General features: G+C 42.8%; 1 protein-coding gene across 3 annotated transcripts in view; it reads right to left on the bottom strand.

Moving 5' to 3' along the window:
* Positions 1-20473: 20473 nt before the first annotated feature.
* Positions 20474-24264, bottom strand: part of SYNE3 (spectrin repeat containing nuclear envelope family member 3) — a 102698-nt gene continuing 98907 nt past the window's right edge. For all 3 annotated transcript variants that reach the window (XM_065593551.1, XM_065593549.1, XM_065593550.1), the window contains one exon: positions 20474-22375. The gene's annotated coding sequence lies outside the window, so the exon portion shown is untranslated. The remainder of the gene's footprint in view (positions 22376-24264) is intronic.

Here is a 24264-nt window from a genome sequence, read left to right on the forward strand (position 1 = left end):
CTTCCTAAAAACTTAAAACTGATTTTCTGTGAGAGGGGGGTTTGTATAAATTAAACTTCCTACCATGAAGTTATTTGTCTTGTTAGTTGAGAACAGATTTATTCACCTTTCTTTGTACTGATGGTAACAGCTTTTCAGTCTGAATGTACCTTTGGCATTCTAAACTTTTTCAGTTAACTCCACTAATAGAACTTGTGAATCTTTTCCTGGCAAGGGTTCTTTTGCTATACAGTACTGCTATTATTGGCCAAAATTGTTCAACCTAGGTGCCTCAAGTTGGGCTCCCAAATCCATATTTAAGTACCTAAATAGAAGCCAACCTTGCTTTCAAAGGTGCTGAATATCCCATATAGCTCCCAATGAAGTCAATAGGAGCTGCAGGTGTTTACCACCTTTGAAAATCTGGCCACTTCTACAAGGGGAGATTGGAGGTAGCTACTTAAAATTAATTCTTCACTTTCACTCTTAAGCCAACAGGTGCTCAGAGCAATGCAGAAGACATATCTATATCCTATCAGAGTTAGGTTAACATCAGATTGGGGGTAGTGATAATAATATGGAAAAAAAGCTGGTAATACTCATGGCTCTGAGACAGAGTTGGAAGATGTTCCATGTTTAGTGTTCCTGGAGTATCACATGATTAAATGCAGGGATGCTGTAACAGTTTTTAGGGGGGGGGGGCAGGGGAGACCCATTGAACCAAACTGTGAACCCTGTATATGATGGAATCTACCAGCACCCCTAGTTTCAGCACCTATGATTAAATGAAACCTTTTGCTGACATTAAAAAAAATAATCAATCTGCCTGAGCTATCAGTTTGGTGGCATGGCCATTACACATTATATAAGAATTCCAACTGAAAACAGAACATCTGCAGAACTTAACTTGATAAAAGCATGTGGCGCATATTGAAATCTTTACCTGAATTTGTTAGTCCTACATGGCATGGCTGGCTTTAAACTTGGTTTTGCTGCACATGCTACCTGGTTAAAACTCGGTTAGTAACTCTTACAGGTCATAATACTTCACACCTGCTGGAGACCCAGAACAGTAATCCTCTTTCTGGAATTAGTTCAATTCACTGGTTTTTTTGGAGTGCAGACAGGACCCCTAAATCATGTTTTCCAGTCATTCTCGTATCCCTGGATGCATTGCCCCACATGCCACTGATGCCACTGTATGTGCATGTCCTCTGGGTGCTACTATGTGGTGTCAGATATAAACTAGATATATGACCAAAATATAGATAAGTCTCCAGAATCTCCTGAATCTAGGAGGGAACGTGGCAGAAAACTGGCAGAGGAGGTTGAAGCACTTCCAGTTTTCCAGACAGTAAAGTTTTGACTACCCTGAGAAATGAATTCAGTTTAAGGTAGGGAGTGAATTTAAAGCAGAAAAGCTATTCCTGATTAACTCCCTGTGCGGATGCTCTTATTCTGGGATAAGAATCCTTTAGAAGTGGATTAAACTAATTTGGAATAAGGCAGTCTGATTCTAGAAAGAGCATCCACACAGGGAGTTAATCAGGAATAGCTATTCTGGAATAATTCCCCACAAGACCTAAGTGGTATTGCAGAAACGTTGCAGAGGGTAAAATCCTCCACATTGTTGTATGTGGCAGACTCAGGCATTGAAAATCTACAGACTATTTCAGAGGCAATATGAACAAATTCAAAAATACTGTGAGTCACCAAGAATGTCACATTTCCTTTTCAAGAAATCATTTGCAAGGTGACACCACTGCTACAAACAAACTTAAAGTGAAGCCATGTGATTTTAAACAGTTACAGATGGACTAATTAGCGTAGTGTAACTAACCACTGGGTCAAAGTAAGGTTATTGCAAGAAACAGATCTGACTTGACAAATAACTTGAAAAAAAAGTAGATTCAAGGGATCTTACTTAGCATTGTTAGAACATTGCAACACGCTATTCACAGCTGTGATGGGGTGCAACTCACCACTGCAGTGCCTCCTGCTGGCCATCCTGGAAATTAGCTGTGGTTCACTGGTGCGCCTTCATCTAGTGGCCGTCTCGCTGCCGTTGCTTCTGCCATCAGGACCTGTGTCACTCTCAGGACCACAGTGCCCTCTTCTGGACACAGCCCTCCAGCTGTGTCCTATGCGATTCTCTCCCCCGCTTCCAGGGGGCAGCATTCCTCTGTCCAGCCACTTGCCTCAGTGGGAGGCTGCAGTCCAGGGTCTAGCCACCAGCATCAGGGGCGACTGGGGCCAAAGGAGGCAGGGGAGACCAGCAGTCACGCGCTGCATCATCTCCAACCCCCACCGTCTGTTTCCCTGGGCCACTTCCCTGCAGCCCTAGCACCTTCTCCACCCTTGTATCAGGGCCTCAGTCTGGCAGCGGTCAGCCAGGAGCTTACTCATGCTCCCTTGACCCCGCCCAGCACTGCTTGGACCATGGGGGTGCTGTCTCTTCTCCCTCCTTCAGGGCAGCCAATCCTCCCTTCTTAAACTCCAGGAAGTGACTCAAGTGGCTCTGTTCAGCAGCCCTTCTTATATGGCCCAACCTGGCCCTGATTGGCTGTCTCTCTAAACATTCTCCCTATTGGCTGTCTCTACAAGCCCTTTCCTAATTGGCTGCCTCCTGTGCAACCTCCCTGGGCTGCTTTAACCCCTCTTCTGCCAATGTGGGGCAGACCCCGCATCTCAACAGCTTTATAGAATCACCAGTTCAGAGATCTGTAGTCAAGTGGTTCCCAAACTTGTTCCACCGCTTGTGCAGGGAAAGCTCCTGGTGGTCCGGGCCGGTTTGTGTACCTGCCGTGTCTGCAGGGATGTACTGGCTGTCGCTTCCAGCAGCTCCCATTGGCCTAAAGCAACGATCGGCCGAACCTGCAGACGCGGCAGGTACACAAACCGCCAGGCTTTCCCTGCACAAGCAGCGGAACAAGTTTAGTTTGGGAACCACAGCTGTAGGCAAAAGGATAAAAATTTTACTGCCAACTTCTAAAAAATTTCCGAGCCAAATAAAATTCACCTTGGCATAGTTACAAGAGAAGTTTTACTACAAAAACTACTATGACAAGAGCAGAGGTAGGTCAATTTTTTTCAAAAATTTTGACATCCCCGCACACACACAATTAGCCCCATTTTTCAAACAGCTGTAGACAAGAATGCCAAACAGACCAATTGCCAAGGGGAGAGAATGTTGCATTTCAAACAGAAGGCAACTTGCCAAAGTAAAAGCTATACCATCTCTATCAATGGTATATATTATTACCACCTCTGAAGGTCTGCTCTCAGGAGGAACAGAAAACATCTAAACAGAACCAAGAGGGATCCTGTTGCTTATTTATAATGCTACAGACAGCGCTCACAGAGACAGAACTAGCACACGCCCACCCAGTCATGAACAATGAAAAACAACAGAAGCAGGAATTACAGATGCCAAGTGACAAAACACAGCCACAAGAAGTCACTGCAGATGGAGCCGTTTTGAAAACAAAAAGTGGTTGTGTGATCAGAAAGTCATTGAAGTGCATGAGTTACTGTCAGATGTCCAAATACCTCGCCTCCATCTTAGACATTATTAGCGTGCTCAGTGATGTGCTCTGTGATTGCTAGATTTGGTTGTTATTATATTTGCATTTGATTTTCAAAAAAAGGGAAGATGTTACAGTAGCCAGTCAAATCAGTGATTACTGACCTGTGCCAAATGCCAGGGATACAATCTCTTGTAACCCTGACACAGGACATATGACGGAGGTCAAGAAATGAAGCTCACGCTTTTATCAGCATTTCTGTGTGTCATCTCCTTAGCACAAGGAGGATCTTTATTTCTTTGTTATTATTATTGTTGTTTGTTCCAATTTTTAACAATAATCAAAAGCCATCTAGGTGCTGTTACCATATGCTAAAAATTCATGTTATCCAAGCACAAATTCAGCAATACAAGCACACAGATTGCATCCTTAATTAATTTTTCTGCCACATTTTTAACAGAAATTCTCTAATCTCTTTCTGCACCTATTAGAAAAGTTGCTTTGTTGCCTAATTAAAAACAAATCCCCATCATAGACACAGATCAGAGGTCAGCAATGTGGGGTTTTATATTTAATACAACTTTCTCTCTAACACACACACATGATCCCTGGGAGGCCTCAGTTTGTCACCTTTTACAGATTTGTCTCCTAGGTATCCTCGGAGTTTACTGCAGCTGACATTGCTTCCTGTGGACTTTCTCCTACATGCTTTCTTTATGTACCTGCAGGAGTTGATGGCTTTGCAGTCATTATTCTTTTCCTATTTTCCCATGTGCTTTTATGGCAACTTGAGCTGAATTTCTAGACTAGCTTATGTATCTGGGGCTTCTTTGTGCTTTTGTTAGATGTTTTGTTTTTCTTACTCTCTCCCCAATGGCAGTTACTTTATTGCATCTCAGCCTGTGTCTCCAGGCTTTATGCTCTGGGACTCTTGTTAGGTTTTCTCATGGAGCAGTCCTTTTCCCTTACCATTTCCCTGATGCCTTGTATTGCATTTTTATTACAACAGAGGCTATGTCTACAGGTCCTTCAGGCTGTTTGTTCTGAGGCTTTTATTGAATTCTCAATAAATATGTGTTTGCCATTGGGGGTCCTTAGCTGGTTTCCTTACCTATTTTATTGAAGCTGTGCTTCCAGACACAATGTTAAGCAGCTATTTCGACAGCAATCTGGTTTCTCTTGCACAGTTTCTTACATGTTTGAGTTGGCTGAGCTACATCTCCTGGCTTCTTTGATTTTTCCCTCATGTTCAGGTCCTTTGTTAGTTGTTGAAGTAGCCTAGGTACTTTTGTTCTAGATTTGGGGGAGGCAAAGAAAAGCAGATAATAAATATGCTTATGGAAACTCACCTCTTTGATAAGTAAGTCTGATGGCTTTTGCTGGAATTACATCATGCTCCATTGGGGGTGCATGTAGCAAAGAAAGAGGACAGATTTAATGTCTGATAAACTGACAGATTTAATATCCTGAGGAAGATCTTGCATTGAGAAACCTCAAATTAGCCTAGCATTCACATTAGCAGAATACTCTCCTTGGAAGTACCCCATACTCTCAAGATTTAGAGGCAGGCCTGAGCCACAAAATTTGGATCTAGATCCAAATCTGAAATTCAACAGAGTTCAGAGGCATTCAAATCTGGATTTCGGTTTGGTCCCATCTCTATCAGAAATAAAATGTGATATTCTGGCAGTTGGAGGTTTAGGGACACTTGGAGTCTGAGGCTGCATCCCTGACCATCTTGGCGAATAGCCATTGATGGTCCTATCCTCCATGAACTTATCTAATTATTTTTTGAACCGAGTTATACTTTTGGCTTTCACAACATCCCCTGACAATGAGTTCCACAGGTTGACTTTGCATTGTGTGAAGAAGCACTTCCTTATATTTGCTTTAAATCAGCTGCCTATTAATTTCATCAGGTGACCCCTGGTTCTTGTGTTATGTGAAGGGGTAAATAACACTTCCCTATTTACTGTCTCCACACCAGTCATGATTTTATAGACCTCTATCATATCCTCCCTTAGGCATCTCTTTTCTAAGCTGAACGGTCCCAGTCTCTTTAATCTTTCCTTGCACAGAAGCTGTTCCATAAACCTAATAATTTTTGTTGCCCTTCTCTGCACTTTTCCCAATTCTAATATACCTTTTTTGAGATGAGGTGACCAGGACTGCACGAGGTATTCAAGGAGTGGGCATACTGTGGATTTATATAGTGGCATTATGATATTCTGATCTATTATCTGTCCCTAGCGGGTAGATGGCAAATGCAATACTCTGGACAGACAGCCTTTCATCTCTGATTTGACCATTTTAATTTAGCCAAGCAGAGTAGTAATTGAAAATTTTTCATTTCTAAATGCTATGTGATGGCTGATATATAATCAGTTAATAATTTCTACTGGATTGGTATCCACATTATTTAAAAAAAAAAAACACCACCACAATGAGGATCAATTGGCACCCTTGTTTATCCTCAGCAGACAGGCCAAATACTGAATAAGAACAGAGACTGACCTCTGTCTCAACCTTAGGAACAGTCTCTAAAGGTGACTTTTATTATTATTTTGCTTTTAAAAAAATGTATTTATCAGTTAGTTATAGGTTTTTCTACGGTGCTCATCATTTTAGTAGCTGTGTGCCTCACAAACATTAATTAATTTATCTTCACAACACCCCACAGAGGTAGACAAGTGTTAATATCCCTGATTCACAGATGGGGATAGAGATTATATGACTTGTCCTAGGTCACACAGAAAATCGGTGGGAGAACACAGACTATAACCTATATCTTCTGAGTGCTAGTCTATTGCCTGAACCACAAGACCATCCTTCCTTCAGAATGAGGCATGTTGCCAGGGTTGATGTAATCATTGCTGATCACTAGGGCCCAGATTTTAAAATCAGTGGGAGTTAGGCTCCTAAATACCTTTAAAAAAATCTGAGCCGAGGCATCTTTAGGCACCTAAATACTTTTAAAAATCTGCCCCTAGATGACTGTGCTGAACCTATGAATGAAAAAATGGTTATCTACCTTTTGTAACTGTTGTTCTTCGAGATGTGTTGCTCATGTCCATTCCAATTAGCTTTTTCCCCTAGCAGTACCCATTGGGTCAGCTCAGGCGCCCCCTGGAGTCGCACGCCCATGGCGCCGTATATAGGGCCCTGCCGACCTGCTGTCACTTCAGTTCCTTCTTACCACCTGTGACGGTTAGCCGGAATGCTGTTCTCTCTTACTTCGGCAAACCTTCTCCTTAGTAGTCTTCAGACTGTTTTTTCTGTAGTTAGATCAATAGTTAGTAGTTGTAGTTAGTTTAGTCATTATATAGTTAGAATTCAGTAGGGAATTGTTCTGGGGGTACCCCCAAGGCATGCCTCGGTCCCTGGGGTTTAAACCCTGTGCAGCTTGTAACAAGCCTATGCCCAGGAGTGTCCCTCATACTTCCTGCTTAAAATGTCTGGGGGAATCGCACCAGAAGGACTGTTGCAAGATCTATAGGAGATTCCGCCACAGGTCTTTGACCAACAGTTGAAGATCCTTCAGATGGAGGCCATCCTCCGTCCCCACTCGGAGCCGGGTTTGGCCGAACCGATGCCTAGCACCTCAGCATCAATGTGCAATGCTCCAATGTCGACACAGGAAACGTTGGCACCTAGAAAGGACTTGGATAGAGACTCACGGCAATGGCAGAGCTCCCTGCAGAGGCTCCACGCATGGCAGCGTGCAGCATCATTCCCAGTCCCCAGTGCCCCACAAGAAGAAGAAGCCGGACAGGGGGTGCTCACCAAACCCAGACTGGGACAGAAGGATCCTATATACAGCACCGTGGAGGCATGACTCCAGGGGGCGCCTGAGCTGACCTGATAAGTACTGCTAGGGGAAAAACCTATCGGCTACTGTGCACGCGGCGTGTACACACCTAATTGGAATCGGCATGAGCAAGCATTCAAAGAAGAATAAACACTTTGTACTCAGCATGAGAGAAACCTTGGGTTTGCTGAACAACTACCTAATACTACCCTAGATGATGTATTTATCCTACAAGTGGCTTAGAGCTCTCCTACCTCAGAAGCAGCCGAATTGGTCCAAAGCTAACTGGTGTCATGTGGACAGAAATTATTTGACTCCATTTCTGAGCAAAAGCCACACAGATTCATTAGGTTGGCCACCATCTGGAATTATGTTCTTTGAGACGTTGCCTTTCTAGAACGGAAGACATTCCAATAGATTTAACGTGCCCATTTTGCCAATAATACTAATACTTGACTACGAATAGGGAGAAATGTTTGAATTGATCTACAGAAAAAAAATAGGTCAGGCCTCATCTTCCAGTGCCCTAGAGTGCAATATTCTGTCGTCTGCAGAGCCGGGCTGGGAACTGCTGATGTGGAGCCTACCTGCCTGCCCAATTGGGGCACAGAAGGGTGGAGAAGGGGAGTGAGGATCCGGGGTGGCGGCACAGCGGGGAGGGGGCGGGGGGGTTGGTCACTGGAGCAAGGGGCTGGGGCAGGGGCACAGCAGGGTGGTGGTGGGGGTTGGTCCCTGGAGCGAGGGGCTGGGGTGGGAGCACAGCGGGGGAGGGTGGGCGGGGGAGGTGGTAGCACTGGTACCTACCTCTCTGTGTCCAGGAGTCAGCCTGCCACTTCTATCCCTCAGCAGCTGAGCGAAGAGCAGCTCTTCCAGGCTGCAGTAGCAGCTGCTGCTCTTCCTGCCCTCTGGGCAGGGAGCCTGATCGTGGTTACTCTGGTGCTGACCGGACACAGCCAGGTCCCCTTTTCAACCAGCCTTTCCAGTTGAAAACCAGACACCTGGCAACTATTAATGAAACATGAGGATACTAAAGCATCTGGAATTATAACAGCCTCACCAAGCCACATTTCAGTGAGCTGGGTGCACAGAGCACATCTAGCTGCAGAATGAATGACTCAAGCTGACACTGGAGAGTGACCTGCAGATCTCCCCAGCCAGGGGACCAGAGGTTCAAGAGGGAACATAATGGAGAAGCAGGGACTCAAGAAGAGCTACTGTTCCCAAAGCCCCCCCAAGCCTCTGTCCCCACAGCCTGTCCTCTCACTTCTGTCTCCACAGGCTGTTCCACCTCAAGCCTCTACCCCCAGGACATGTTCCCCCATGAACTCCTGTCCCACAGCCTGTTCCCGCTGAGCCCCACTCCCCTGAGGCCCTGTACCTCACCCCATTTCATCCCTCTCACCTGCTGCCTCCACTCCTCCTCAGCAGCCAGGGGACTATTGAGAATGGAGAAGAGGAGAAAGTGTCACTTTCCTCCGTTCTGGCCCCACAAGGGCTCCTGGGGCTGGGATGCGTCACTGCAGCGGTAACTTTGCTCATGCCTTCACCACAGTTAATATTACTATTATTTTGATGGTGAGGGAAGAGTTGTAAGTTTCTTTAGGTTAGGATTTACTTTTGTATTTGGGTGTCAATACTATTTTTTTTTCCTGAACGGACTATTGTTAGAAAAGTGCTACACTCTGGACACATTTCATCTAGGACAAATTGGCAGTGCTCCATTGATATCCATGAGGCTCTGGCATCCATTTTATAATAGGCTATCAACAGAATACTCCACTTTCTTTATATATTTCTCCACTGCGTTTCTTGGGTTCAGGTTGGCAACTTATGAAATGTATCATCTGTCTCCCCTGAAACTCATGCTACATAATGGGAAAAGGTACCTAGGTTCTGCACATTAACATCTCCAAAAGATTTGCCTCTCAACTTGAACCTACTCAAGGATACAGGTGAAAATTACTATGCATGATCACTGAAATAATCACACCTCAGCAGGTACCCAGTGGAACAGTGGCTGGTGAGTCATTGTCAAATTTCCTCTCAAATATCATTAACTTTATGATGGTATCCTGTTACATTCAGGGTATGCAGTATGCCTGCCACTGAAATGCCTTCTGGTAGGCAATATTATATGCGTTTAAGTCTGTGGTTTGTTCCTGGTGCAATGCTTAATATTACTGTATAAACAAAGTGTCACTGAGCTTATGAGACACTTGATATATTATTTTGCCTTGTTGCTGTGATTTCAGTAGAAACTTATTCCTTTATTGTGTGTTGTATTTTTAGTATTAGACCTAACTATTGGTTCCAGCGATCCAGACCTAATAGTCAGACTTCCATGGCTGTATAACTGTCTATTGTGCGATAAATGGTCAGTATGGGGCTTCTGTTTAATGATCCATCATGGTACCATGCCTTGGACTATCCCATTTGACCCTGCTATGTAACAGTACATCTAACTGTGTCACAGAGTCCAATTGTGTTGGTAGGATGGTAATCTGCGTATATTCAGGTGTCAACATGGGGAACCAGGGAGTTTATCAACAAGACAGAAATGGGGAACTCACAGATGCACCCCACATATGGGACTAGCTATGTGTTTAGAACTGCTCAAGTGCACAGAGAGTTGGGATCTCCAAAGCACAGTCACAACTAGAGCTGCAAGACCCAGATGGAAGGGCAGGCAGAGGAGAAGGACTCCGGGTGAGGTCTGCTAGCTACTGAAAGGTGCCAATAGAAATGAAGAGATTCCTGGGCAGAGCTCCCAGAGAGAGTCTTTTGCCAGAAACAAATTATGCAAATGGTGTTTAAGAGATAAACATGTCTGAATATGATGGCAGAGTTTTCCCTTTAGGCCATCATTCCAGTGTGGCAGCCATAAATCTATATCAGGAGTGGCAATAATTCCATAACAATGTAGACAAAGAAAGTCTCCAGACATGTAAAAACACTAAAGCGGTGACATTTTAAATGCGACTAACCCAAAGTGAAACACCTAAATCCATATTTAGATGTCTCAATGGACAATTTATGTGCTTACACCAGATATTTAAGCACTTACAGTAAGTGCCCATTTATCTAAGGGCCTAAATTTGCCTATATTTGAAAATTGGGCATCAGTACTTCATAAAAAGTTTGTTTAAAAACAAGTCGTCTCAGCATGCTAGAATCATCCCTTATTAGAGAGTTGGGCTTCACGAGGAGAAAACAGCATTGCTATACAATTAGTCATGATGATTTTTTTTTGTTTCTTTGATTTCTTTGAAAGAGTTTAAAGAAATCTTTGTTATTTCTAATTCTTCTAGCCCTCTTCCCCAAAGATTGACTCTGGTTTCCTCGTCTTTGTTACTGATTTCTTGGACAAAGGGGCTAGATCCTCAGCTAGGGTAAATCAGCATAGCTCCATTGGGGCTTGGACCCAGAAAGTTTTATTTTGTGTATTGTAGTAAGGGTGCGACCATAGTCCCTGTGAAATCAATAGCAAACCTCCATTGATTCCATTGGGAGCAGGAGCAGGCCCAAGGCCTCTGACTCTGGTACAGGAAAGTAGTTCTAAAAGGACTTCAGCGTCTGCCTACTAGAGTAGATTTTGCACAAAATACTAAATAAGCAGAGTCCCAGGCCTAATTGCATCCTGAAATGTGATAGGGAAGGAAAAAGAGAATCCATTATTGTTCAAAGAGCACATTGGAGCTACACAAGCAGAAAATGTATTGCTTGATAATGGATATCCTTTTGGCAGGAATATCTAGTAAGTCTACAAGGTCATCAGAGTTCTGCAATAGTTGTTTTATAATGAAGAAAAAGCAGTAACTAGATCCCCATGCTTTGGGAAGGTAACAAATCTCTCCTTGCTTGCAGTTTCCAGATTCATTCCCTTGTGAATCTCTAAATCCTTCACACTTCTTTTATATAGAAATTTCCTTCCTCCCTTTTCTTCCTCCATTTTGGTAATGATAACATGTGCCTAAAATTGTATGTCTGAGTTGAGCGACTTAATTTCATTTGTTGTGGTACCAAGAGAAACGAGGGAAAGATGTCAGATACTTCAGAGGTGTTCTCACAGTTTCATTTGCTCTTTTATGTCACAGAAAGTGGCAAATGAGAACTCCATCCTACAGAACATTTGCAACATCTTTTATTCTTCTAAAGAAAACATTCTGATACTAATTTTTTGTTTGTTTTGCTATTTAAAAGAAAAGAAAAAAAATTGTAGCTGTGTCTGGCCAGTTGGAATGGAAAGGGTTCTGCATGATATGAGGGAGTTTAAATACATGTGCAATGTAGGGCTTTTAGTGTAGAATAGAAAAGTAAATAAAGATTGCTTGGGCCCTATAAGGGCCAAACACACATAATATGGATGGCTTCCCTCAGCCATAGTCCAAATTAAAGGTTTTTAACTGGGACTTGACTTCAAACCCAAAGCAAAGATAAAATAAGGCTCACATCAGCCATGTCCCAGAAAAGAATTAGCCAATTTCCCTTCCCGTTGGTTCTCTACGCAGCCCTGCCCCTCTGTCTCCTGTAACACCTTCCCCTTCAGTGTATAGCCAATGATTAGGAAATCAGCTGCCTGCTGCAAATGAGGATCAAATGCAAATCCATCCCTGCTATCTAAGGGAATGCAGAGATGGTTGGCAATCTGGGGCTATGACGTAACTTATCCCTGCCAGAACTAATGTGGGGGTCCCCTCATCCCATGACATAGGATCTGGTTGTTTTGGGGAGGTTTTTTAAAAGTTCCTTCTTCTCTTCCTAGGACAACAGAAAAATGTTACTGCCTCACAGGTTTTCAAAAAGGTCTTCTTTCTGCTTGTATGACTGTCAAAAAAGGGAAAGGCAGTTAAACTCTGAAGTTAATATGCCAAACATGCCTTTGCTACTGCAAGCTTAGAAATGAATCTTTTGTTTTTCTGGCATGTGTCTCATGCTCTTGTTTACTGTTGAACTCTTCAGAGAAATTCAAGGTACAGTGGTCAAATACAGAGGCCACTTCTGGCACCCAGAACAACAATTCATAACATCATCACTGAATAAACAAAGGCTCGGTTGCACAACTCTTCCTCATGTTGGTGAGTACTTAGTGACACAAGCAGTCCCAGAGATGTCAATGTGATTATTAATCTAAATACATGCTCATCAAGGAGAATGAGGTTTGCGCTACCTAGTGCTAAATTAAAAAGGAAAAATAAAAGAAACCAAAGGTAAACATATAGCTTCTATTTCTCCATAATTAGACTTTGTTAGTTATTCCGTGGTAACAGAAAGGTCCCCTCTTTTAAAGTGTTATGGGTGGAGCTTTCAATTATTATCTGAGCACACTGTTCAGATTTGTCCACACAGTGGGGCAGTTTACTCTATGGGGGTGTGATTTCTAAAGCACACTAATATGTTGTGCATTAATTGGTCTCTTAGACTCATAGACTTTAAGGTCAGAAGGGACCATCTTGATCATCTAGTCTGATCTGCACATTGCAGGCCACAGAATCTCACCCACCCATTCCTGTAATAGACCCCTAAACTCTGGCTGAGTTACTGAAGTCCTCAAATCATGATTTAAAGACTTCAGGTTGCAGAGAATCCACCATTTACAAACCTGCAAATGACCCGTGACCCATGCTGCAAAGGAAGGCGAAAACCTCCTAGGGTCTCTGCCAATCTGATCCGGGGGAAAATTCCTTCCCAACCCCAAATATGGCGATCAGTTTGATCCTGAGCATGTGGGCATAACTCACCAGCTAGACACCTGGGAAAAAATTCTTTGTAGTAACTCAGAGCCCTCCCCAGCTAGTGTCCCATCACTGGCCATTGGAGATATTTGCTGCTAGCAGTCGTAGATGGGCCACTCCTGGCAGTCTCATCATACCATCCCTGCCATAAACTTATCAAGCTCAAGCTTGAAGCCAATTATGTTTTTTCCACGATAGACCCTGATCCCTCTAGACCCTGCTGGTGCGCACTAAAGGTTCCCTAGTGCGCTTTAATGCAGTGTTGTTTGAAACAATACTAGTTAAAATTCCCAATTTTAAATCACACTAGGGAACCTTTCTTGTGCATTAGCAGGGTCTACGTAGACCAATTAACGCGCAACAAATTAGTGCACTTTAGAAATCACACCCCTGCAGAGCATATTACCTCACCGTGTAAACAAGCCCTTAGAATCACATGGACCGATTCTTCCTCTCCCTTACACTTTACAAATCAGGAGTCACTCTGCTTAAATCAATTGAATTACACCAGTGTAAATTTGGTGTGAGAGAACAATGAGGCCCTATGAACTCTAGCTGTCACAGACATTGCTGGCCTCATACAAAGATGTTGGCTGTAATCAAATATCATGTTACGTGGTGCCGAGATAGAGCTTTTCTCAAAATATGTAGAAAAGAGACGCACTCTAATTGTCCAACAAAAGTTTCCAACTCATGCCGCGAGGGAATAATAGACATGCCACTTCTTTTAAAAACAGTACTTGGTGTGTAAATTTAGTGCTTACGGATGGTCCAGATTGACCAGCTGTGGAGACAGAAGCCAATGGTTTATTCACAGAACAGGTAAAGCGTAGAAGGTGGCCCTGTAGGCTTCCCGCTATTGCTCTAACAATGTGCCCCAATGCTTACCTAGAAGGACCAGCTCTTTGGGTTCATTGCCTAGGGCCCATTCAGTCCTTGGCCTCTCCATTAAGCAAAGGCACTTACCGGTGATTTTTGTGACGTGGCCATTTAATAACCCAAATTCCACTATACTAGACATAAAGAAAGAAACATTTTTAAAAAAAATAATAAAACGTGAAGGAGTCTAGCTCACTAGCGGGTTGGCCAGGGAGATAAAGACGGAGACTTTTTATTCCTAAAATCCCGCCAAGTCACCATTTTTGTCATGGCAACGATGAACACCAAGCCTCAGTCCCTTTAGGGCACTGGTTTACATCTCAATCTCAATGAAAAATGACCTACCTTGTCATGCTGCTGCTCTGAAGAAATCATCTTACAGGATTCTCACTGCTGGGTCTCAGCCCCTTACTGAAAGATTGGTGAAGCTCCCCTGGTTTTTATAGCTTTTGGCCATTAAGCATAATGGTAACATGGTAGTGTGTGAACCAGGCCCACTACTGATGGTCACAAGCCATCCCCCGAGCATAAATGCTGCCCTCCAAATGTTCCAGTCAGTTCTGATTGCCTGGCTGTGTGATCATAAAGCTGCCCAGATTCCGTGAGAGTAGTAACTGACAGCTGCCCAATAAGAAGCAGATTATGCCTCTTGTTACAGGAGCGTTCTATAAATGCATAGAGAGATGCAAATTAGAGCTGATCAAAAATTTTCTGACAGAACACTTGTTCCCTTGGAAAATTCGTATTCAATGTAACCAAAACGGTCTGCAGGAATGTGTCAATTCTGTCAAAACTTTCGATGAAAACCAGGCAAGCAAGCAGACTAGCTGGCTGGCCAGCCTTGCTGTCTGGATTCCTGCCACCCAGAGGCAAGTTGTGAGAGTACCTGGGCAGCCCAGTAAGGCAGCTGCCCAGTGAACCAAGACGCATGGGGCACAAGCTGGCTGGGAAACTGGGGTGGTTGACTACCTGTGAAGGTGGGTAACCTGGAGAAGGAGCTGCCCACGCAGTCAGAAAGCCAGCCACCCAGGGAGCAAGCTGAAAAACTGCATTTTGGTTCTTCCAGAAAGAAATTTTTCACACTTTTTCCTCCCACAAAAATTTTCAAATTTGTGACCTTTGAGCCTGATTTGGGAGACATTTTTTCACAGGTGGGAAATTCCTCTTTTCAGCCAACTCTAAGGTTAATGTGTCTCAAACCAGGCCCTGCAAAAGAGAAGCACCTAAAATGAGTGGATGTTTTTGAAAACCTGAGTTTAAGGGTGAAATCCTGGCCCCAGTTAAGTCAATAGGAGTTTTGTCATTGACTTCACTGGGACCAGGATTGCACCTAAATGATTTATCCTTTGTCACAGAGGATGTTTTTAGCAGAACCAGAATAGAACCCAGAGCTTCTGATTCCCAATCCACTGCCCCAACAACAAGACCATCATCCCCTTAAAATGTAACCTCTGGGTCACTCTCCCTTTGTGCCAGCACTACACTTTAGATCATTTTTAAAACCTTTCCTTCTGGTTCAACTCCCACCTCTTTGCTGCCGCCCCTGTGCTCCCCCGTTCCTACTGATGCAAGATTTCCATCTGCTGCTGCTCCACTTTTCCCGGACTTCTTCTAGAAAGCTGTCACTTCATTTTTCACACACTCTCTTTTATTATCCATGTGTAAATGCTATTATTTCTCCCCCCCCCTCCACCTACTTGTCCTTTCCATTTATTTCCGTTCCTCCTTTTCCTGACATGTGCTTCTATGGACCTCTGCATGATTTTTGTTCTCCTTCGCATTTTACTTAAGATATCCTGGGGCAAAATTGCTACCTTTTCACATAGTAAATGGCCTCTCTGAAGTTTCTTAGGCTGTTGGTTGTCTCTCTCTCTCCAAGGACCCAGGGTGACCTTCACTAGTTTTATAAAAAAGCAAAGTGCAATAACCAGAAATGGGAGAGCTGATCTAAGCAGTTTTTATTTACTCAAGGGCATATTCACCATGTGACGTTCTGCAGGGATAGGACTGGAATGCAGGTCTGCAAGGTGCATAATGGCCAACACTTCTGCAACACTAACCAGCAGCTCTGGTAGGGCTGGGTGCATTACCACAGACTCTGTGGGGATAAATTTCACAGGAAAGCCCACCTCAGAAGGTCAGACCAACAGGTTCCCGTGTCACCCCTGGTTGGCCCAGGCACCCTATTTAGATCCAGGAGGTGGGCCAGGAAGTGTCTGAGCAACAAGTGGGCTCCTCTGCCAGTTGAATAATGCCTGTCTCTTGGACCCTTGACCTTGACTCTAACTCCTGGTTCCTGACTCTGGCCGCTGCTGCTCTGACCACTAGGCCAATGATTCTCAAACTTGTGTACTGGTGACCCCTTTCACACAGCAAGCCTCTGAGTGTGACCCCCCCCCCCATAAATTAAAAAAACTTTGGAGGCAAAGCAGGGTTTGGGGTGGAGACTGACAGCTCGTGACCCCCCATGTAATAACCTCACGACCCTCTGAGGGGTCCTAACCCCCCGTTTGAGAACCCCTGCACTAGGCCTTATTGCCCAAGTCCCAGTTGTGAGACAGCCTCACAAATGATGCCCATGTTCAGTCCAGGTCTACCCTACACACATTTGCTGACATACCTATGTCAGTTGAAGGGGTGATGAGGTGTGATTTGTGACCAACAGAGCTGTACCAGCAAAAGCCCCCAATAGAGACATAGTTAAACTGGCAAAACTTTCACTTTTGCCAGTATAGTTTATCTCACTCAGAGGAGTTGGAATAAGCCATGCCAGCAAAAGCAGAGTTTTGCTGGTACAAGCTGTGTCCACAGTAGGAGTGCAGTGCTAATATTGTGTAGCGTGTGTGTGTGTACATACATATATGCGCACGCATAGCTATACCAACAAAGCCTTCCAAGCATAGTTCAGGCTGGAGAACCATAATAGCCTTCAGCAGTGAGCTGCTGTTTAAAGTAGTTTATTCGGTGTATACAAGGGGTGGCCAAAAAATTTCAGCCTGGAGCTGTCTCTTCTTTATATGGAGATGTTGTCCATGATAAAAGCAATAGTATAGTATTATCAGGAAACATTCTGCCCTCAACTAAACACACTCAGTTCTCATTGAGTGAATTACAGGTTATGAGTCCATATTTGAGGTTAGAATTTGGACCAGCAATACTTAACAATTCTATCTGAGATTCTCAAACTACTTCACCAGCATAAACAGCTCAAGCCTCATAACCCCCCAGTGAAATGGGTATGGTAAGTATTGTTCCCATTTTGCAAACTGGGGTATAGAGAGGTTAAGCAGTTTGGCCAGGATCATGCAATGAGTAGTTTTGACAGTCAGGCTCAGAACCCAGAAATTCTGATTCCCATAACCCAGTGCTGACTGCACGACCATGCTGAGATGATGCAAAATATCCCATCAGAAAATACTCTAACTTAAGAAGACTGGTCCTTCCAGTAAGGCCAGATCCAGGGACTCAACGCCAAGCCCAAACAGTGGGCATCTTTGCAAAGATGGGACTGAAGGGGAGGAGAAATTCTCCTTACTCTTCAGTGTGGGTGCTTCACTGACTCCTAGCACCAGTGTTACAGAGCATGCCTACATTCATAAAGGCTGAAGTGAGCACTTACAATTGCCATGAATTGTGGAGATTTAAACAAAAAAAACCCTCAAAGAAAGTGTAACATAGCAGAGGGGAGAACAGGAGATTGGAACAGTCCCTTTAAATGAAGGTTTAGGAGGCACAGCTGGGCAAAATCCCCCTAATCCCCACTTCCTGCTCCCTTTCCTCAGTGTTTTGGGGGTGAAAGGCTCCCTCTTTCAGACATGTTGCTGCAGAAACCAGTTTTTAGACAATGGCATTTTTCCCCTGTTCTTCTGTGGGACAACTTTATGAAGAAACACTGAGGTCCCTGGTGCTAAGCCCAAAACTCTTCAGTGGGTACCCGAAGTTAAATGTTATGTAAACTCATTAGCTAGTGTGGGCTAAATTAATTCCTGCTATAACTCCATTGACCTCGTCGGAATTACATCAAGGGTGAATCTGACACCTAAGGCCACACAACTAATTGACTGTTCATGAGAATGAGTTACTAATTACCATTTCCAAGACGTTAAGTGTTAGGAAAATACTGAGAACATATTATATATTGTAGCTGCTAAAGTTATAAATTAACGTGCTCATTTCAATTAAAGGTAGAAACCAAGTATCTGTAGAGGCCCTCTTCTGGTCTAAAGCGAATCAGCTAGGGGCTGCTGGCAGCTGGAAAGCAACAGTTGAAAAAAAAAGGTAATCGTGACCTTTCAGAACTGCTCCATCGTGTCTGAAGACCAACTTCCCCTTACACTTCCACATTATCTGCAACGAAATTTCTTCCAAGCTAAACAATTTCAGAAGACTGATTTCAGGAATGCAGAAATGTCTGCTTAATTTCAACCTCAATAAGCCTGCATTGCAACTCATTCTTAATGTATCAAAGTTAAATGTTTTAAACATTTATCTAGTTGCTGTGGCTTTGCCTTGTGCATCACACACACTATCCATCAGGCATGACAACTGAATAATATTTTTTTATTTTCAGACACAGGTCACAGATTCTTCTCATCATGCTACTTTTTTCTCCCTGCCCTTTTGAGCTCACTGGAAAATCTGTTCTGTAATACTGCGGGTAAATGAATTACTGTCACAGATGGCCTGTAGAGATTTCATACATGCTGCAGTTCATTTGTCCAGGAATGAAGAAAAACCCTTGTCTTCTGTGGATAGTATCAGTGACAGCAGATCAGACACTATGAGGCTTGCTTGCACTCTGTACTCTACTGATTTCCTAAATTTTTATGACTCATCATTTACCATTCTTGGATTTAAACAAACTAAAAGTAGTATGTTCAGTTCAACAGTGCAAAGGATTTACTGCCATGAACTGTAGTAAGGGTCACAGTCCATTTTTATATTCCTGTCCTGTACTGTTGTGGTGAGTTGCTAAATAGCTGCAGTGTTCCACTTCAGAAGTGGCTGCACTTCAGTGGTTAATAAAAAAATCACGTCACAAGGGCGTGTTGAGACTTAATTTGTTAAAGTTTGCTAAGTGCTTTGAGATCCTCAGATGTACAGTGCTACAGAAACTGAAAATATATTTGATATTAGGACAATGGAACGGACTGTGTAAGGAGGGTGTGGAAGCTTCTTCACTGGAGGTTTTCAAAAGGAGGCTGGATAGCCATCTGTCTTGGATGGTTTAGACACAACAAATCCTGCATCTTGGCAGGGGGGTAGACTAGGTGACCCTTGTGGTCCTTCTAAGCCTATGGTTCTATGATTCTATATTAAATAAAATATGTAAGATGCTGTGAGTGTGTCCTGATCTGCATAGTCCAGGCTCCTACTGAAAGACTTGCCTGTTTACAGCCTATCATCAGGGTTCTCTGCTCTTGTTTAACACCCACCTCTGCCTCTGAATTCAGTCTGATAAGCAGTCAGAAACTGTATATCTGATGCATTACACACTGGGGGTGGGGAAGGGGAAAAGCTCTGTGGATTTATCCAATGGGTGAAATTTGACCCAATTTATATATATATCCACACCCACACTATCTTTCTTGAGGGTAGGCTTTGTGGGATGCTTACTCTAGCTAACTGCTGAGAATAAGATGACAACATACTTTACAAAATGTCAAAGAAAGGGTAGCATGGCATAGTGGTTAAAGAACAGGAATCAGAGGATTGGATTCTATCCCAGAATCTGCTTTAGACATGAAGCAAACATTGGGCAGATCACTTAGGCCAACTTTTTCCAAAGTGGGTGTCTAAGGTTAGGCACATGCATCCAAACTTAGGTCCTGACCCTCAGACGAAGTCCGTGCAAGTGGAACACTATGCCTCTACGAAGCCCCCTGTGTAATCCAAAGGCACTGTGCAGGGGTCCACCTATGCGGAAATCACTGCAGGATTAAGGCCTTTGGCACTGAAAAAAGTAGCCTTATTTTCAGAGGTACCAAGCACCCACATAGCCACGAGGACACTTTCATCTAGGTGCCTAATTCTGGATTTAGGTATCCCAGCTTTGAAAATGCTGGATTTAACTTCCCTATGGTACAATTTCCTGTTCTGTAAAATGGGAGTGACAAGATATACTTACCGCACAGGGGAGTTGTGAAGTTTAAAGACTCAATAATGGTAAAGCGCTTTGAGATCCTCTGATGGAAGCAGCTATAAAAGGGCAAAGTGGCAGTAATAGCTATTGAGTTTCCCAGCCATCACAGCAGGAGACAGTCCTGTATATAGCTGACAAGCCGTCACCGTCTGCTCCCTGTCTCTGTTTGCACTTCATCAAGTTATCTTTTTGCAAGTGAAGAAATCCCAGCTGATTAAACAGCACATTCATCATCTGGATTTTTCTATATCATTTTCTATATCAATAGTGTAATAAAAATCCCACCTCAAAAGTTCATGGAGATCTGCTCTATCTTCCACTCAAACCCCTAGAGGAGCCACAGCAAGATTGGCAGTTCAAATATACAGCTTATTCATCCAGAGTGCCAATCAAGGAACATTAAACAAAAAGATTAGTTCTGCTTTTATTTGTTTGTAACATGAAAAGCATGAAATATTTAACAGCATTGTAATGGATACCAGATGGGAATAATGCTTATTTTAAGGACACTGTTAACCACCTCTCTTCCACACTGCTCAAACAGCCAGGCAAATCAAGCAGCCCATTAGAACAATTTATGAACTTCCGCTGAGGGAGTTCTATCAAGAGGTCCACTGCTAATACAGTGCAACCCTGATAACATCTGTTAGGGTTATTCATTGAAGAGGATTATATTACAATCCTTAGTAATACCATGAATGCTACGGTAAAACCGGATGAGACTTCAGTTTCATTCGCTCCAGCAATGTGTGTTTATCAGAGTGTTTTTCCGCAGTTGGAAGCTGAGGCTGCATTCATGAAATGTCAAGAAATGAAATTCAGAAAGCCTGAAATATTAATTTAGGGAAAAAAAAACCCTCTGTCTTTAATCTCTGCTGGATGTAATACTCGCCTCCTACACACAGCACTGGTATTACTGCAAGGTGATTTCCACAAAGTGAATACGCCTTAAAATTCACTCCCTCTTAACTCCCCACTGTTGGTTTTTATTTCATTCAATATTTATCATTCTGTAATCTTGCTCCATTTTTTCTAATTTAATAGGTTTATAATGATGGTTCTTTTTTCCCTTAGTATTACCTCACCATATCACGAGTGTTCAGATCCAAAATGACATCATTATACTGGCAAGGACGTTTGTACAGTTACAATCTAGTGCTCAGGCATTAGACAAAGAAGAACTACAAAATTAGTTTTTTGACCATTCTGTAAGATCCCTATTGACTATGAGCCACATCTTCAGCTGGTATAAATCAGCCTAGCTCCATTAACGTTAATGAGGCTATGCCCATCTACACCAGTTAAGGATCTGACCCTCTTATTTTTTATTTATTGAACTTGCCACCTTTCAGTGTTATGACCTAAACAACAGCCTTTGTCCTCTTGCAGCGAGGTAACCATCTAAAACAGGTGGTTCTTCAATAATATCCAGCCTACATATTTATAACTGCCTAAGATACTCCTGTGGCCTCTAAAACCATTTACAGTAATTCTCGTTGGCTGCATCAACTCCCACTGATCAACTGCAGACTCCACGGCAGCCTGAACTTGGTCAGCCCACTACTCGCTCACCCATAAAAGAGTGTTTTTCTTTTCAAGCCTGTGAAAATCTCATGCACAACTCTCTCCTCCCTCCCTTCTAGAAGTAAATTCCCTGCATTATACATAATATCCGCAACACAGTAAAAGGCTCCCCAGTTTTATTTGGCTGTTTCAGAAAAACTGGCCTAACACAGGCCTATCACCATGAAAGGGGCTCGTAGGGGCTTGGTCACACAAACCCTGTTGGTGCCCCCCTAAATTAATAACCCACAAGGAGGATTCTATTGCAGAGAGAAAAGCTGTTAGTAAGAGTTGCAGTGTCATTTGTGTATTGATTTGAGCAGCCAATATACCATGGTGATATAATCTATAGGTCACCATAGTCTGACTTTCCTAAGGTCACAGAGCTGCCTCTATGCTTGCATGGTCTCCCCTCTACTGTTGCTGGCACCTCTTAGGGTAGCAATCACAGTCCTCTTCATGACCATTGCACTTCAGCTGAAGAGTTTAAACTTGCACAAGTGCAATCTTATGCCTTCTCCCTAATAACCTTGTGTTCTCCAAAATACATAAGGACCATAAAGGGGTCACAAAGCCCTATTCACAGCTCACCGGGAGTTAAACAGCACCAGGAAACACAGAGACCATCCCAAAAGTTCATCCAAACACGACTTTTAGGCAAAATACACAGAGAGGTTTTCCCTACTGCCAGAAAATAATTCTTCTTTGGAGTTCTTCAATTTTGATGCTTCTGGCTGACTCGCTCTTGCTAGAATTCAAGAAAGAAATTGGCAATTATTTGATTACTAATAATATTTCTGGGTCCGCACATACCACAATGGTAAGAGAAATAGAAGTAAAGTGTATAGTACATACCTAACTATAATAATGCTTGTTTACTTACACAGGATTAGACTAAACTAAACTTTGGTCAGAGGAGGAATTCCCCTATATCCAAATATATATTGTGTGTGTGTGGTTTCCTTCTCCTCTGGAACAGTGAGCAGGGATCATCATTTGGGACCCTTAGAGAAAAGTCCCACAGAGTCCTGTAGAAACTTAACAAGGTTCTGTAGATTTTGCTCTTTCTGTAGAACCTGCAGGGATATAATTTTCTTGCACATTTGCTAGGATGGTCTTAAAGAAAAGTTGGTATTTTCTAATAAGGGTTATGAGTTTAGGATCAAGTAGCTGTGTTCAGCACAATCATTTATTTGCCTGCAGTGTGTGAAGATGATGGGAAAGGAGGCAGCAAACACTCGCAGACATTAATCCTTCCTACCTTCTTGTTCTGTGTTCCTAGGACAGCACAAACATATGGATGGAAAGAATTCAAGGCAGAGAAAAGAAAACAGAGAATCCCCCAGTATAACTGAGAAGCCCTTAAAAGAAAATATATTTATTTACTGCATTACAACTGCAACACATACAATTATTTTCCCCTTTAAAAAAAGACGTGCAGTAAAGTATTCCGATTTTACAGTGCAGTTTAACATACAACATAGTACTTCATTGATAACAGTGACAAGCATCAAAAAACAGTCACATGGCAAGAGTTGCAAGTGATAAATTTCCAGTCCCTTTATCTTTATTGCAGACAGGAAAACCACCTCTATTTTATTGGCCATCCAATGTTTTAAAACACTGGAGCCTGATCTTGCCAGGTGCTGAGTCCCCAGTGAAGTTCTGCAGGATCAGCCCACACTGTGTAGGGAGATGTATGCTTAGTACCAAGTTGTGGAAGTATTTTCTAAGTAATAAGCAAAATTCTCCTCTATACACTACACTGTGAATCATTTAACAACCTAAGGCCTCATTTTCAAAGATGCTGAGCACCCAGAGTTCTCACTTACTTTAACGGGAGCCAGGGTGTCTCAGCGCTTTTGAAAAAGTAGGTGACTTCTGCATATTCTGAAACATTTTCCTATAGATTTCTATCACATTCATCTGTGCATGGGACTTCAATTGATTTCATCTGGATTCCAGCAACAGAACAAATCCAGACTATACAAGGGAAATCACAGTGCACACCAGAACATAAAATTTTGCCTGGAAATTCTCAAATTGTAACCCACTTCTCTACTTAAAAGGCTAGAGGCTTTCATTAAGAAAGGACACATTCTGTCTCTCTTATTCACCTGCCATGTTACCTTATTCTTAATAGGCCCAATTTAATTAATGGGGCTACCTGTGGAGTAACACACTGCAAAGTGCGAATAAGGATCATAGAATTAAGCCCCAAAAGGCTATGGTCTCATTATGGATTCTCCCATAATTTCCAGGCAGGGTTTCTTAGGAAATGTTACTTTACTATAATCATGGGTTCTGAAAGGGCCAAATTCATCCCTCTACATATGATGGAGTAAACACTAGAGATTAATTAAGTCCAATAATCTTTTTGGTTTTTTTTTTTAACGTAAATAAAGCCAGTCTCTTGTTACTGAAATTATAATTTTATACACTGTCATACATAGGCAGCACCGAGAAGCCAACAGCTTCTTTTGATCTGTCTGGAATGTAAGAGGATATTTTTGAAGACGAGTTTCAAAACTACAAGAAATTCAGTAGAATAAATATATATTATTTCCAAACACAAAGCAAGCGGCAGTTTACAAAAATACGATTGTTACAGTCTTTCTGCATCAAATGTGAGTAAGA

Source organism: Chrysemys picta, chromosome 4 (assembly GCF_011386835.1).
Source record: "Chrysemys picta bellii isolate R12L10 chromosome 4, ASM1138683v2, whole genome shotgun sequence".
Taxonomy (NCBI): Eukaryota; Metazoa; Chordata; order Testudines; family Emydidae; genus Chrysemys; species Chrysemys picta.